This window comes from Prionailurus bengalensis, chromosome B3 (assembly GCF_016509475.1).
Source record: "Prionailurus bengalensis isolate Pbe53 chromosome B3, Fcat_Pben_1.1_paternal_pri, whole genome shotgun sequence".
Lineage (NCBI taxonomy): Eukaryota > Metazoa > Chordata > Mammalia > Carnivora > Felidae > Prionailurus > Prionailurus bengalensis.
In genome coordinates, this window is record NC_057355.1 from 77,258,478 (window position 1) to 77,275,087 (window position 16,610).

The following is a 16,610-nucleotide window of genomic DNA, read 5'->3' on the forward strand; positions in this document are numbered from 1 at the left end:
ATGTATTCAGAACATTTCATCCTAAAGCAGCAGAATTCACATTCTTCTCAAATGTACATGGAACATTCTCCAGAATAGATCACATGCTGGGTCACAATTGAGCCCTCAAAAAGTAAAGTAAAAAAAATTAAGATCATACCAGGCATATGTTCAGAACACAACACTATGAAACTTGAAGTCAACCACAAGAAAAAATTTGGAAGGACCATGAATACTTGGAGAATAAAGAACATCCTACTAAAGAATGAATGGGTTAACCAATAAAGAGGAAATTAAAAAGTACATGGAAGCCAATGAAAATGAAAACACGACAGTTCAAAACCTTTGTGATACAGCAAAGGTAGTCATAAGAGAAAGTATATAACAATAAATAAAATCACGAATGAAAGGAGAGATCACAACCCACACCACAGAAATACAATTATAAGAGAATAATATGAGCAACTATATGCCAAAAAAATTAGGCAAGTTGAAAGAAATCTTAAAAACTGAGAATAAACTGAGGGTTGATGGGGGGTGGGAGGGAGGGGTTATGGGCATTGAGGAGGGCATCTGTTGGAATGAGCACTGGGTGTTGTATGGAAACCAATTTGACAATATCATATTAAAAAAATAAAAAATAAAAGATAAATTCCTAGAAACATATAAACTACCAAAACATAACAGGAAGAAACAGAAAATTTGAACAGATCCATAACCAGTGAAGAAATTGGATCAGTAATCAGAAATCTCCCAAAAAATAAGAGTCCAGGGCTGGATGGCTTCCCAGGTGAAATCTACCAACCATTCAAGGAGGGATTCTTTTGAAACTGTTCTAAAAAATAGAAATGGAAGGAAAATTTCCAAACTCATCCTATGAAAATTTCCAAACTCATCCAGCAATGACCCTACTAATAAGGAGAATTACAGACCAATATCCCTGATGAACATGGATGCAGAAATTGTCAGGAAGTTACTAGCAAATCAAATCCAACAGTACATTAGCAGAATTACTCACCATGATGAGGTGGGATTAATTTCTGGGCTGTAGGGTTGGCTTAAAATCCAGAAATCAATCAACATGATGCACCACACTAGTCAAAGAAAGAATAAGAATGATATGATCTTCTCAATAGATGCAGAAAAAGCATTTTACAAAATTCACCATCATTTGTTGATAAAAACCTCAAGAAAGTAGGTATAAAAGAAACATAATTTAACATCACAAAGACTACATATGGAAGACCCACAGCTAATATCATCAAAGAGAAAAACTCTCGGTTTTTCCCCTAAGGTCAGGAACACTATAGGATGTCTACTCTTATCACTGTTGTTCAGTGTAGTACTGGAAGTCCTAGACTCAGCAATCAGAAAACAAAAAGAAATAAAAAGCATCCACATCAGCAAGGAAGAAGTCAAGCTTTCACTCTTTGCAGATGACATGATACTCTACTTGGGAAACCTGAAAGACTCCACCAAAAAATTGCTACAACTGATACATGAATTCAGCAAAGTTGCATGATATAAAATCAATGTATAGAAATTTGTTGCCTTTCTACATACCAATAATGAAGCAGCAGAAAATAAAGGAATCAACCCCATTTACAGTTGCACTGAAGACCATAGGATATCTAGGAATAAACCTAAGCAAAGAGTTAAAAGATCTGTACTCTCAAAACTATAGAACACTTATGAAAAAATTGAGGAAGACACAAAGAAATGGAAAAACAGTCCATGCTCTTGGATTGTAAGAGCAAATATTGTTAAAATGTCTATATTACCCAAAGTAATCTACAAATTCAGTACAATCCCTATCAAATAACACCATCATTTTTCACAGAGCTAACAATTCTAAAATATGTATGGAACAAGAATAAACCCCAAATAGCCAATGTAATGTTGAAAAAGAAAACCAGAAGTGGAGGCATCACAGTTCCGGACTTCAAGCTGTATTACAAAGCTGTAATCTTCAAGACACTGTGTAACTGGCACAAAAACAGACACATGGATTAATGGAACAGAACAGAGAACCCACAAAAGGACTCACAACTATATGGTCAACTAGTCTTTGACAAAGCAGGAAAGAATATCCAATGGAAAAAAGATAGTCTCTTCAATAATAGGTGTTGGAAAAACTGGACCACTTTCTTATACACAAAAATAAATTCAAAATGGATGAAAGAACTAAATGTGAGACAGGAAACCATCAAAATCCTAGAGGAGAACACAGGCAGCAACCTCTTTGACCTGAGCCATAGCATCTTCTTACTAGACATGTCTCTGGCGACAAGGGAAACAAAAACAAAAATGAACTATTGGAACTTAATTGAGATAAAAAGCTTCTGACAGCGAAGGAAATAATCAACAAAACTGAACAGCAACCTATGAATGGGAGAAGATATCTGTAAATAACATATTATATAAAGGATTAGTGTCCAAAATCTATGAAGAACTCCTCAAACTCCATACCCCAGAAATAAATAATCCAGTGAAGAAATGGGCAGAAGACATGAACAGATACTTCTCCAAAGAAGGCATGCAGATGGCTAACAGATCCATGAAAAAATGCTCACTATCACTCATCATTAGGGAGATATAAATCAAAACCACAATGAAATACCATCTCACACCTGTCAGAATGGCTAAAATTAACAACTCAGGAAACAACAGATGTTGGCAAGGATGTGGAGAAAGGGGAACACTCTTACACTTTTGGTGGGAATGCAAACTGGTGCAGCCACCCTGGAAAACAATATGGGGTTTCCTCAGAAAGTTAAAGATAGAACTACCCTATGAATAAGGAATTGCACTACTAGATATTTTTCCAAAGGATACAAAAATACAGATTCAAAGGGGCACATGCACCCCAATGTTTATAGCAGTGTTATCAACCATAGCCAAATTATGGAAAGAACCCAAATGCCCATCAACTGATGTGGATAAAGAAGAAGTGGTATGTATATATGTGTGTGTGTGTGTATACACACACACACACACACACACACACACAGTGGAATGTTACTCAGCCATCAAAAAGAATGAAATCTTGCCATATGCAACAATGCAAATGTACTATAGTAAGCAAAATTAGTCAATCAGAGAAAGAAAAATACCATATGATTTCACTCATATGTGGAATTTCTTTAAGAAACAAAACAGATGAACATAGGGAAAGGGAAGGAAAAATAAGATAAAAACAGAGAGGGAGGCAAACCATAAGAGACTCTTAACTATAGAGGAAAAAAACAGGATTGTTGGAGGGGTTGTGGGTGCAGGAATGGACTAAATTGGTGATGGGTATTAATAAGGGCAATTAGTTATAGAACTCAGGGTGTTATATGTGACTGATGAACCACTAAATTCTACTCTTGAAAACAATACTACACTACATGTTAACTAACTTGAATTTAAATAAAATTTTGGAAGAAAAAAAAGGGGGGGCATTGCTAGAAACCATTTATACTATTGTGAGATCCAGCTCAATTTCTGTAATATTAGAGATCTTACCTCCTTTGGGAGCTCCAGGATAGAAAGGAAACACTGAGGTTTGACTGATTTTTGTTTTCACAGTTCGAATACCATGCCTGGTATATATTAGAGCTTACTAAATGATTTTTGAATGAATGAAAAAATATATGAGCATTTATGTTGCATCTCTTTCACCTTCAAAAAGCTCTAGACTCATTGTAGAAGGAGCACAGAGCTGACAGTGCACATTTTCCGATACTGAGAAGATTGTGACACATACTGGAGAAGGCATGAAGCTCATGTTGTATTCTTTATTCATATATCCAAGTAGAAGTAATTCATTACTGATCGGTGCTGTCACAGCATTGGACACAGAGGATACACTGAAAATATAATAGTGTTCACTATTATTACAACTGCATTTTGAGAACACTGTTCCTAATCTCTGGGATTTGATCCTTTGGCTTTTTTTTCCCCGGGTATTAATCTCTCAAAGTCATTCCTAATTTTTCTATTGATCTGACAACATTGTCAATATTTGCCTTTATGAAAATACAGACAACTTCCCTATGTATTGCCTCTTATCCCCTCTCTTGTGTGTTGAGTTTGAATGTTTAAAAACTCTGGTTATAGTTTCATTGAACAGGCTGTTTGTTTCCTAGGGAAACATCCCTTCAACCTAGGAATGAAGAAAAAAAATTATTTTTTTAAAGTTTTACTTATTTATTTGTATTGAGGTATAATTAGTACACAGTGTTATATTAGTTTCAGGTGTAGAATATAGTCTCAACAATTCTATACATTACTCAGTGCCTGTCATGGTTAGTGTACTATTAATCCCCTTTATCTATTTCACTCTTCCCCCTTCTCCCCTCCGGCAACCACCTGCTTGTTTTCTGTATTTGATAACAATATAATAGGACAGATGGCAGCTACACTTGTGGTGAACATAGAATAATGTATAAACTTGTCAAATCACTATGTTGTTTATCTGAAACTAATGTAACATTGTGTGTCAACTATACTCAATTTAAAAAAAATGCTTAAAAGTATCTGTTTTTGTCTCTTTTTTCTTTGTTCATTTGTTTCTTAAATTTTACATACAAAAGAAATTATGTGGCATTTGTCTGTCTTTAAAATATAGGGAGGAAAATGGTATAAATTCTTAATCCCTTGAACTTGAACACTTCCATCATGTCTAGGGTTCTTTCTCTTAAACAGTTCAGTTCCATGTTACATGTTGGATATTTTGCATGAGATCCTTCCCCCACCCCACCCCCTTTTTTTAGAGAGAGAGAGAGTGCAGGTAGGGAAGGGGCAGATGAAGAAGGAGAGAGAATCCCAAGCAGGCTCCATGCCCAGCTCTGAGCCCGATGTGGGGCTCGATTTCACAACTATGAGATCATGACCCGATTTCACAACTATGAGATCATGACCTGAGTGGAAATCAAGAGTCAGATGCTTAACCAACTGAACCACTCAGGCACCCCCAGGAATTCTTTCCCGTTTAAATCCTCATGGTCTTCATGTCAATTATTATCTTTATTCCTCTAGGAATCCCCCATTTCCACCAGAATATAAACATTCTCAACTCTTTCCACTTTAGGAAAAACACATCCATGTCATTTTCCTTCCTTTTAAAATACCACCCCATTCAAGTAGCTTAGCTTTGATGGAAAGGGAACAACAATATAGCTTGTACTCCTCGCCACTTCTTCATTGCTCATTCAGTATGGGGTTTGTTTTCACACACCCTTGAAATTCTCGCCATGCACCCAAATGGCATCTAGGTTGCTAAATTTGGTAGACCCTTCTCAGTTCCTTTATGTACTTCTAAAGTATGGTTCAGTTACATCTACAGTACAACTGTTTTCATTCTGTTCCTAAGAATTCCTTTTATCCAATTATATCAATAGCTTTAAACTTGTTTCCTTGCTACTAGTCTTTTGACCTCCAATCTGTCCTACAGACCCTTGCCAGAGTGATCTCTGAAAATGTGTTTGATTATTTCAGTGCTCATTAAAAACCTCTGATGTTTTAAGGATCAAATTTAAGCTCTTCTGGCCAATAAAATTAACCTTTCAGTATCTGGACTTTTCCTCATATCCCCAGTCTCATCTTTTTATACCACTTTATACACTAGCCCAAATGTGCCAAGCTGTCAGTTCTGTTTATTTGTACATCCTCTTTACTCTGTCTAGAGTGTCCCTCTACTCTTTCTATGCCTGGTTAACATCTGTATGTTGCTGAAGACTCAGGTCAATTTTCACCTCTTTTGAGAAGTCTTTTTCTCCATCCCTTCCTATAATCCATGTAGGAAGTGTTTCTCTGGGCTTCTGAGGTATCTTGTGTTTATACCCATCACAGCATTCATTTCTGTATGTTTGTTTATTTAAGTCATTCTTATTAGAGGACAAGAATCATCCTTTTCAGTTTCTGTGTCTTCAGTCAGTCCTTGCATCTTGCTCATATAGAGCAGACATGACACATAGATATGGCATAATTATGTAAATGAATGAATTAAAGGATGAGCTTATTTTCCTTTAGTGTGAAATTATGACTGATTTTATTTGTTATCTGCTTCTAGAGGGTCATCATAGTAAGCATAAATTTGTCAGTGCTGTAATTTAAGACAAACTTTTGTTCTCAACTCGAACCTATTTTGTATATATACTACTTCTTAGCTAAACTGCTCTCATTTACCATGCTCTGCTACTTAATAACCTACAGAAATTCTAAGTTGTTAGATGGCTTTTTAGCTTCTGAGTTACTGTATGCAAATTGTTTAATCAAACCCCTCCATATTGTGCCCCAGCATAAGTTTCTGACCAGAGTTACAATTTATTTGGATATATGTATATCACATAGGGTCAAATTCAGCAAAATTTAACTAAAACTCACATTGATTGTGTCCTAAAATGTTTAAAATGAGAGAAATTGTATTTTGTCTCTCATGTCAAAGAAACTTATTTATGAGCTGCTTAAGACAGATATGGTGGGTCCACAGAATCAAGGATACAGACTCAATTCAGTTCATGACTTCCTTACCTTAGGTGTGGCCCTACACAGTTACTAGAGATCCAGTTATCACTCATATCTTGTAGATTGCAGAATGGAGGCAGGACACAAGAAGGGCATGGCCCTTCCATAAAGAAATCCTCCTAGAAGTTATAGAACATTTTTTACATCTCGTTGATTGTAACTTACCATGAAAAAAAAGTTCTAAACTGATAAAAATTTCACTAGTTATGTGGTTTGACATAGTTACTTTATCACTTTAAAGTCCATTTTCTTCATTTATAAAATGTGAATAACAGTGCTCATCTCATAAAGATTCTGTAGAAATCGTAAGTATGCACTTGAAACTCTAGTGTAGTGACAGTCACATAGCAGACTCTTAATAAATAGTAGTTGCTACTATTATTGTTATTATAGATGAGATTATTGAGATTCAGAGATGTTGTATCTCCTCCAGAAGCCCCACAGCTAGTAATAGTTAAACCAGTAATTTAGATCTATCTAACTCTGAGACCTCTATTCTTAAAAATAAAGTGAAATATGGCAGAGACTAGAACCAAGAGCTTCTGTTTTCTGGTTCAACCCTCTATGTCCTGAATTGTGATATCCTTTTGGTCTAAGTTTTTAAGATCATTGAAAATAGTGTTGAAACAAAGTCCTAGTGTCTTTGGTTTGATTTATCCAAATACTTGCCTTACTTTCTACTTCTTTATTTATTTATTTTTTTGGTGACTTGGCTGAAATCAACAGCATTAATTGAGTGTGTAATTCTGGAACCATCTAAGAAAGCTAAAATCATTTACAATTAGTTGGGGTTTAGTAACTAGGTTGAACTTTGCCTTTGTCAAGCCGTTTCCAGCTGACTCACTGCAGCTGCAACAATTGACATCATTTTGTGCCTTTCATGCAAAGACTAATTTGGCAGGCAGCACTCCCAGTGGAGTGGGTTTCAGAGCCTCAATGAATCTCAGGGTTGGAATGGACTTGAAAGGTCATGAAATCCAAACCTTAATGTAATGATTGAATTGGATTACATCAACTCCACCAAGTGGCTTTCTAACCTACACTTGGACAAGTTCAGTGACGAAAAATAGTGAAGATTTCCACATGGGCTGAATTGTACAGCTCATCCTATGTTTGAATAGCTCTGACTTCCTATATTGAACTGAAGTCTATGCTTTTTAACCTTCTAGTCACTAGTACTAACTCTATCCCTAATGCAAATATAGTCCCTTTTGGAACTTCACAACCTTTCAAATGTTTGAGGACCATAACCTTGCCTCATTCTTAGAAGTTTCTCACTGCTAAGAATATCTGATTTCTTTAAGTTCTTCTTATTTAACATGGCTTTAATTTTCTTTACAATACTGAGTTCACTGCTAAATCAGTTTTGATTTGGCTAGATTCTTCTTAAAGTGTTTCTCTCTTATCCCAGGAATGAATGAAATCCTATAGCTGTAAATTGGGGGAATTGCCTAATCAAACTGTCTTGGTATAAAGTAAGAAGGGAGTTTCTTGAAAATTATGGAGAGTGGTAAGAGGTTAGAAAGTGATCAAATTGTTGAGGCTTTGCTAGCCCTCCTACAACTCTAAACCAATGTGACATATTAATTTTGTACTATGAAAAGCTCAAAGGCATGACAAAGTCATAGTGCTCGTTAAGCACAAAATAGAGTAAGTTGGGTTATTTATTGTGATAGTTTAGAGTCCATATGTATGCTTTATATGTATGGATCCCTTATTGTAGTAGTGAGTGATATCATTACGATAAGAAGGATGGATATATGCATGGATGGACAACTGCTTAGGAATATTGTCCTTCAGTACATATAGATTTAAAGCAAACCCCTCAAAATCATTATTTCTGAATCTGACACAGTTCCAAGTTATGTGTAGAATTAAAACAGCAGTTTCAAGTCATTTAATACCATATACACTTTCAGTAACTTTAGAATCTTGCCCTGCTCTTGAAGAAAGAACACTGCACTGAATTAAGACTTGATAATGTTTCATGTTTGTGACTAAATAGCTGTGTGTTATTTGAAAAAAAAAATCACTCACCATCTATTTATGAAATTGGTAATGATGATCTCTTTTTATTGTGTAACAAATATGTCGTAAGGATAAAATGATATATTTTCTCTAATCCAACTAGTATTTATGGAATAATTTTCATATTTTATTTAATGTTTGGAGAACTGAAGATTCAGTGGGAAAAAGTTAGACAAGGGCTGTGTCCCTAGATAGCTTATATTTTTATAATAAAACTTTGCCAACAGTTTTATGGGCCTGGTAATACAAGGTACTTTAAAATAGTTTTTGAATCCTTAATTTTTTTCTTTTGTATTGATATTGTCATTTTTTTCTGATATACATTGTAAAAATATCCCTAGTTTTAAACTAGGCTTTACTCCCATTATTTAAGAATAACATAAAGGTTTTTTAGTACATAGAGAAAAATGACTTATGTTAAAGTTTTATTTATACCCTAGAGAGATTCTTTTGCTTTGCTTTACAGTTCTTGCTGCTTAACTGATACTAATTACTGAACATACTGCATCTTCCTCATATTCCATTCAGAATTTATGCTAAAATATATATATGTGTATATTGATACTTATATATCAATTCAAAGAGCTGTAGGACAACATTGATTATGAAAGTCTTAAGGATCTGGAGGCTTAATATTGCCAACGTTGACCCATTTTTTACTTAATATATTGAAATAATTCTTATTGAAAAAGAGGGACAAGTAAGTGATTTACTTTTTTCCCCTTTCTCATAGATATGTGGCAAATGTAACAAAAAATCCACAAGGTGTGAATTTCCTATATTTTCTCTGTAAAAACAGAATTTTGTGTTTGAATAGGAAAATGTAATTTTCATTGAATCATATTTTTATGTATTTATGACTTTGAGCATTTTGAAAGCTTTTTATACAGCAATATATAACATCCTTCAACTTATCTAAGTTCTAAAAATGATACACTGATTAGAGATATTCAAAATGGAGATTGGAAATGGGTTAAAGTATGTCTTAATTCTTACATATTTTCTTTGACATGAATAAAAGGATACCAGTGTTAATTTCATATTGTATTTGAGAGGACCGTATTTTAATATATTAACTATTGTGTTTGCCCAGGAATTTTTGCTGCCCACAACTGCACTCCCCCTTGTCCTCCTTATGAGACATCCGTTGCCTCAAAGGGATTCTTTACAGGTTTTGAACATCTGAAGTCCCTGTAGATGTTAAGAACAGGGTAATTATGGCCATCAAAAACTTAAGCCTGAAGAACTTTAGGCATAGAACTCATTTCATAAATAATAAATATGAAGAAAATGTAGTATCAATTCAGAGAAAATTTTCTCCCTCCCAGTTCAAATGAAATTGCCATAGCCTTTTAGAGAGCAGAGTGGGAGCAGATGAGGGAAGGGACAGACACTTAGGGAGGTATGTGTGTGTTTGAAAAGGTGGCCTTTGCCTTGATTCTCTTCTGTGCAGTAGCCAAACTACCAAAATGAATCTGGTTTCAGGTTTTTTTTTTCCTTACCATGGATGATGATAACGGATACAGCAGAGATTATAATTGGTGTGTCTAGGGAGGTCAGTTAATGTGAGACACTTAGAATTTCAAATGTTTTCTGTGTATACAAGAAGCATACAGACATAGCCAAGAGAAAGCACAATCCAAGAAGTCTTGTGTTCAGGAATGCAGGATAGACATAAATGGCTTGGACAAGAAAATGAATGAGGACAAGGTGAGATCAGGAATAGGGACCTGTCAGCAACTTGAATGGAATGAGGATTTAATACAGGATGGGATAATAGCTATCAGTAGCTAACATTTATTGTTTACTTGACAGATGCCGAGTACTCTAAGCATTTTCTATATACTATCTCACAGATACTTCACAACAACACTGTTTTGTAAACTATACTTTATTGTTTCCATTTTATTGAAATGGAAGCTAACATATGGAGAAATTAAGCCACTTGCCTGTACTCTTAACCACACATCTACTGCTTATTCATGAGAGGATATCCATGTTGGTGAGTAGAGGACAACAACCTAGGATTAGGTGCCTTGCCCACAGACTCCCAGATGTGCATTAGTGTAAGCTCCACACAGCATTCACTCAAGTTAGGGTATGGTATTGAGTACCTGAAATGATAGAAAACCATCAGATAACTTGAAAACTCCAAATAAGACTGGGTAACCCCAGGTGGAAAATGTCCAGATAGAAAATGTTCAGTTATGGAAAATTTAGGGTACATGTCTTGCACACCCGAGTTTGTGACCAGAGTTTCATCTCTATTATATGTTGATGCAAAAATTGGGGCAGAAACATTAGCAAAGGAGCTAAAACTAGTGACCCAGTAGAAGATCACAAACTCAAGCACCTTTTTCAGGATCTCTTGGAAGAGAACATCTTTCAATGTACTTTTTAGAGAATACTGCCCACAATAGAGTGAAAATACTACAGTAGTTTGCTGTATAGAAAAACACTTATGGAAGTGTTTTGATAATTGTTATTTACAGCACTTTCAGAACAATCTCTTCAACCATACCTTCACATGTCCTTGAATTTTGAATACTATATGATATGTGAATTAAAGATTAAATGTCATTGAAATTAAAATCCAACTTAATATCAGATTATCATTTGGTTACAGTTATCAATCCAGTTTTTCTAGGATTGATATAGGATTGTTCTGTTAATAAACCTTAGTTGTTTAATTTATTTTAGATTTCATTAGAAGTACATTACTGTTTAGAAGATTAAAGGTTAGGGGCGCCTGGGTGGCTCAGTCAGTTAAGCGTCCAACTCCAGCTCAGGTCATGATCTCGCGGTTTGTGAGTTCAAGCCCCGCCTCGGGGTTTGTGCTGACAGCTCAGAGCCTAGAGCCTGTTTCAGATTCTGTGTCTCCCTCTCTCTCTCTGACCCTCCCCTGTTCATGCTCTGTCTCAAAAATAAATAAACGTTAAAAAAATTTTTTAGAAGATTAAAGGTTATAGGCCTTGTCTCTGAAAGCAAATAATCTGATGCCTTTTTTGTTTTGCCAAAATTTAAGAATCTTAAAGATGTGGGTGTTTTGACCTGATAGAATGTGTTTTTCTTCCCCCTGGCCCCACATGAGATACATGTATTCTCATGTTTTAGAAGGAAACATGAAATTATATAATAATTTGCTTGTATGAATAATTGGATTTTTTAAAAAAAAACAAGGGATAGCCATGTTATAAGAACAAATAAATTGTTTTAATATACAGAAGGTGAAATTATTTCTATTTTTTTAATTAACAAGGGCAAAAAAATGATTCCCCTATAAATTAGTAATGCTTTACTGTTTTAAAAAAATTAAGACTCATTCTCAGCAGTATTACTAAAACAAGGACTGAGAATACAAGTGTTATGCCTTCTAAGTTAAAGGAATGTTTATTAAAAGAACTATTTTGATGCATTAAATTTTATGAGCTAGAGTTTTTGACTTTCTGGATTATGAATCAGTTTTCGGGTGAGTAAAGATACAGTGAATTCCAGAGTATGCAGATTTTGGAGGAATGTAGCCCAAATCAGTCATTCAAGCATTCCATCCACAGTCAGTTGAGTGCCCAATGTATGGTAATCTAGGCAAGGGCATAAACTGGAATGATAAGTAGTGGTCAGAAATTAATGAGAAAATCATACGTTTTTGTTATTGTTAATGTTCAGTGATGTATAGAGCTTGTGTTTCAATTTGTTCATGAAAATAATTTAATAGGTTGCATTGTCTCAGGCCTCTAAATAATATTCAGCGCTTGTCTTTTAATTTACTAAATTATTTGTGTTTTGTATGAATCATTGTCTTTTTCCAAAGCTCTTCTGTAGTGGTTTGGGCACTGAAGATTGCACTTCATTAAGTCAGAAAACCACAGGGCAATTTTTATTATTACAAGACCCAAATTACAACTCCACTTTGTTAATTTGGGTAACTCTTTGCTCTAGCATCAATAACATTCTTGAAATATTTTTAGAAGATTACTAAAAAGGAGAAACATTTGATCTTTACACCAATGTGAATTACAGTGTTCTTCTAATGTCACCTTAGAAATGTTTTGCTTCTTGGTAATCTTGCAACGTAAACAAACATTTGAAAGAATTGATATTTTTTCTAGTAAAATATTCTGTGTGAGAATTTCAGATGTCATGTTAGATCCTTTTCATGTCTATTTGAATAAAACTACAGCGTATTAAGTGTAACTATCTCATTTTTAGACTGATCATATACATTCTTGAGAAGGTCAGAACTGTTTTTGCTCTGGCTCAAGATAATATCATTATATATCCCTCACAGAGAACAAACATGCACATGGGAGGTTATTTAAATGAACCTTTTTTTCCTCTCTTTTGTTACAGCAAATTGAGAAAATGAATTAGAATGTAGGATCTTTCTTGGAAAGTAGTGCAAGACTCTACAAACTTTAGTTCGTCATAGAAAACTGCGTTTGCCAATAGGGTTATTTCTAGTGAAACAGACCAACAGACAAGCAAGTAAAGAGCCCTAGACTTTTGGGATTGTACATATTTTATTAACTTGTAACATGTGTGGACTATGGGAGTTTCCTTAGTGTGGCATAATTTACATTTTAAAATATTTTCTTTTTTAGGAGATTTATATTGGAGTTTGCCAGCTCACTTTACCAAGATCATTTGGATTTTTCTGCCCAGGTTCACTCAAAGAACAAAAATATAAATATATAGAAGATTTTTCTATCTTTTTAATTTGAGAGAGAGAGAGAAAGAAAGTGCACAAGCAGGGAGAGGGGCAGAGGGAGAGAAAGAGAATCTCAAGCATGCGCAGTGCAGAGCCCAATGTGGGGCTTGGTCTCATGACCCTGAGATCATGACCTGAGCCAAAATTAAGAGTTGGATACTCAACCATTTGAGCCGCCCAGGCACCCCATTTGATTTCTTATAAAAGAACTGTGACGGAAATACATTGGGAAGCAGTATGATATGATATACTGTGACTCTGTCTCCTGATAGCTGTGATATTGTAGGTGAGGGTATCAGTGACAGAGAGGGTATGAATATGTGTGTATACACACAGGCATTTGTGTGATGCACTTCCCTCCCTCCCTAAGCAACATACTATTGTAAAAGGAAGTGGATTCTGAAATTCTATAATACCATCTTTCCATTTCTGTATTTATCAATATTAATCTTGATCTAGCCAACAGAAAATACCCTTTTTTGTAAGTTTTTCTATCTTGCAGGAAAATAAGGGGAGGAGTATTTTCTATCTCATAACACAAAGACACTCATACAGTTGCTGTTTGCGATTTCCTTTATTAACAATAAAGGTGGGAAACTGACATAATGAAATGTTTTTCTATAGGACATATCAGAATAAAATGTAAATTGTGGGGAAATTTGTCAAAATAAAAATCTCTGGCATGATTGTCTGTAGCTGAATTTCATATTCTGTTGTACTGTTCATTGGAAGCAAAAGAAGTATACCCCCATATTTATAAAAGGGTCCATTCTCATTTCTTTATTCAACAAATACTTTATAATGCTTTCTACATCCTAGTCAGTTTTTTAAATTTTGGGGAAAATGCAGAGACAAATAATGTACTATGCCACAGTTACTATCCTATAGTGGAGTGAAAGGGCAAATAAACAATATGTATGGAGGTGGGAATATTTCTCTATGACAAGATTGCTAATTACTAAAGTGATACTGGACTTAGGACTTGGAGGATGCAATATACCCATTAGGTGGAGAATATTGGAAATGGTATTTATACAGATAGAAAATTTCATTAAGAAAAAGCACTGAGTGTGAATATGCATGGTGTATTTAGGGAATGACAAACAGTTAAGAGGGGTATTCCAGAGGGAAATGTCTGTTGGCTCTATATAGTTTTTTCTGGGGTCATTTCTCCTACTTGTGGATAGTCTTTTTTATAAACACATATCTTGATGATTGCTGAATTTCTCTATTTGTGGCTCCTACTTTTATTTATTTATTTATTTATTTATTTATTTATTTATTTATTTATTTATTTTTTGCCCTCCCCTTGGCTCCTACTTTTAAATTAATGATACTATTACCTCATTTAGGGGAAAGCACATCTATTAATAGTCTTAAGGACTAAGGATATTTTTTATAAGGGTAAGATACTAGAGACAAAGTGACTCGAAAGATCAGTTAAAAACAGAACATTTTGATAACTGCCATTTATTTGGACTCAATAGGTAGAAACTTATTATGGGATTTGATATGAATGGCGCAAATGGGGCATGAAGGCTTCAGTGTATATGTAGAATTGGAGATGCTTTCACTTTCCATTTGATGAAATTGAATTTCTTAAAATGGACTCTATGTGTTTTTAATTCAAAGGTTTTCAGCAAGTAGGAGGGAGATAACCTATAATTTATGAAGATAGGTTTTTTTTTATTATTTTTTTATTAGCTCTCAGCTTTAGCAACTGTGTATTTATTTTTTTCAGCCATCTTGCTGCTGGTGATCCTTATAAGGCAAGCTGCCTTTCATTTTCATCTTCCTTAGCACAGCTGGTGCTTACACTACTCTGAACACCCATTGAGTCATTTCCTGCTGATAAATGTCTATATGTAGTCACGATTGTCACCTATGTATGTGATACAAAACTGTCCTCTCTTTTTAAACCAAGATAGCATTTGTACCAGCCTCTAATCTTATGTACCACTTTCTCCCCTTTTCAGAACCAAGCTGGCAATTCTCATCTTGAATAGCTTTAAAATTGCTCATAGCAATCAATGACAACTGAGGCATCACTAAAGAATTTCTTTTATCTCCAAGCTCCAATTTAGATCTGTCATTAAGCTTGAGTAAGCTTGAACTGTCAGAACGTTTTCCCTCATCACATGCTCTAAGCACAAAAAGTCAACTTCAAAATCAAATTTGTTCTGTCTCTTACTATACTTCGTAATGGTTTCATGTGAACAATAAACTTCACTGAAATAGTACTGTCAATCTTTAGTAGCTCAGATAACTGTGGCTTTAAAAAAGTAGTGACATGCTGCCAAAACTCAAGTATGACGTATGGTAAATCATTGCCTCACATTCAGTTGCTTTTTGTTGTGCTTTAAGGGAGAAGCACTGCTATAATGGGGAAAAGAGCACTTGGCACTTAGTAAGGAGATGTGGGAGCTGCTTCCTCCTCTCCCATGAAAGATTGTGTAATCTTTGGCAAGTGACTTGGCTTCCCTAGGCCTTGGTTTCCATGTCTGTAACGTGAAGTGGCTTTATTAAATGAATTCTGAGAACCCGCCCATTTCTAATATTGGGCACTCCAATAAATTTGACTTTCCATCCTGTGGTATTACTCTTCTTCAAGAAATAGATTGGAAACAGTTACCCTTAAGAGCTGCAAGTCAAAGATTAATTAGGAAGTCCCTACTCCAAACCTAAGGCAAAAATGCTTCAGTTTCAGCGTGGACCAAAACGGGTGGTTGTATTCGGGTTCGGGTTGTGTTGCGGAACAGTAGCAGTCTTTTAGAGATCACAGTTTCTATCTTGGAGATCTTTTCCACCGACAGATCCTTCAGCCTCAGCTACATATTTAAATGTACTTTGATCATTCTTTGTTTTGCAGATTTCATTTTGAGACAATCTGTGTGAACATTGGAGGTGCCAGACTGAGACTAAAGACCACAAAAATCTGGCAGAGCTACACATGCAAAGTGTTCAGCAGCTCAGAAATGTTTATACAGTCCCTGTTCAAAATTAGACTGATTGTTTTTTAATAATTTTACAAGCTCCAAGTTGGCTTGTTGTATTTCTTACCAATAAAGGACAGAAGCAGCTTGTTTCATTCATTCACCCATTCACATTATTAAAGTATAATTAACATACGATGTTGCATTAGCTTCAGGTGTCCAACATAGTGATTCAACAATTCGATACAGTGCTCACCAAAAGTGTAAATACCATCTGTCATCACATAAAGTTATTACAGTATTATTGGTTATATTCTCTGCATTATACTTTTTATCTCCATGACTTGTTTATTTTATGACTGGAAGCATGTACTTCTTTAATCCCAGGTAGGCTCTTTCTTAATACCCAGTTTGTCTTTTTAGAAGTACTATAGTTTTCAAAGTAAAATTTG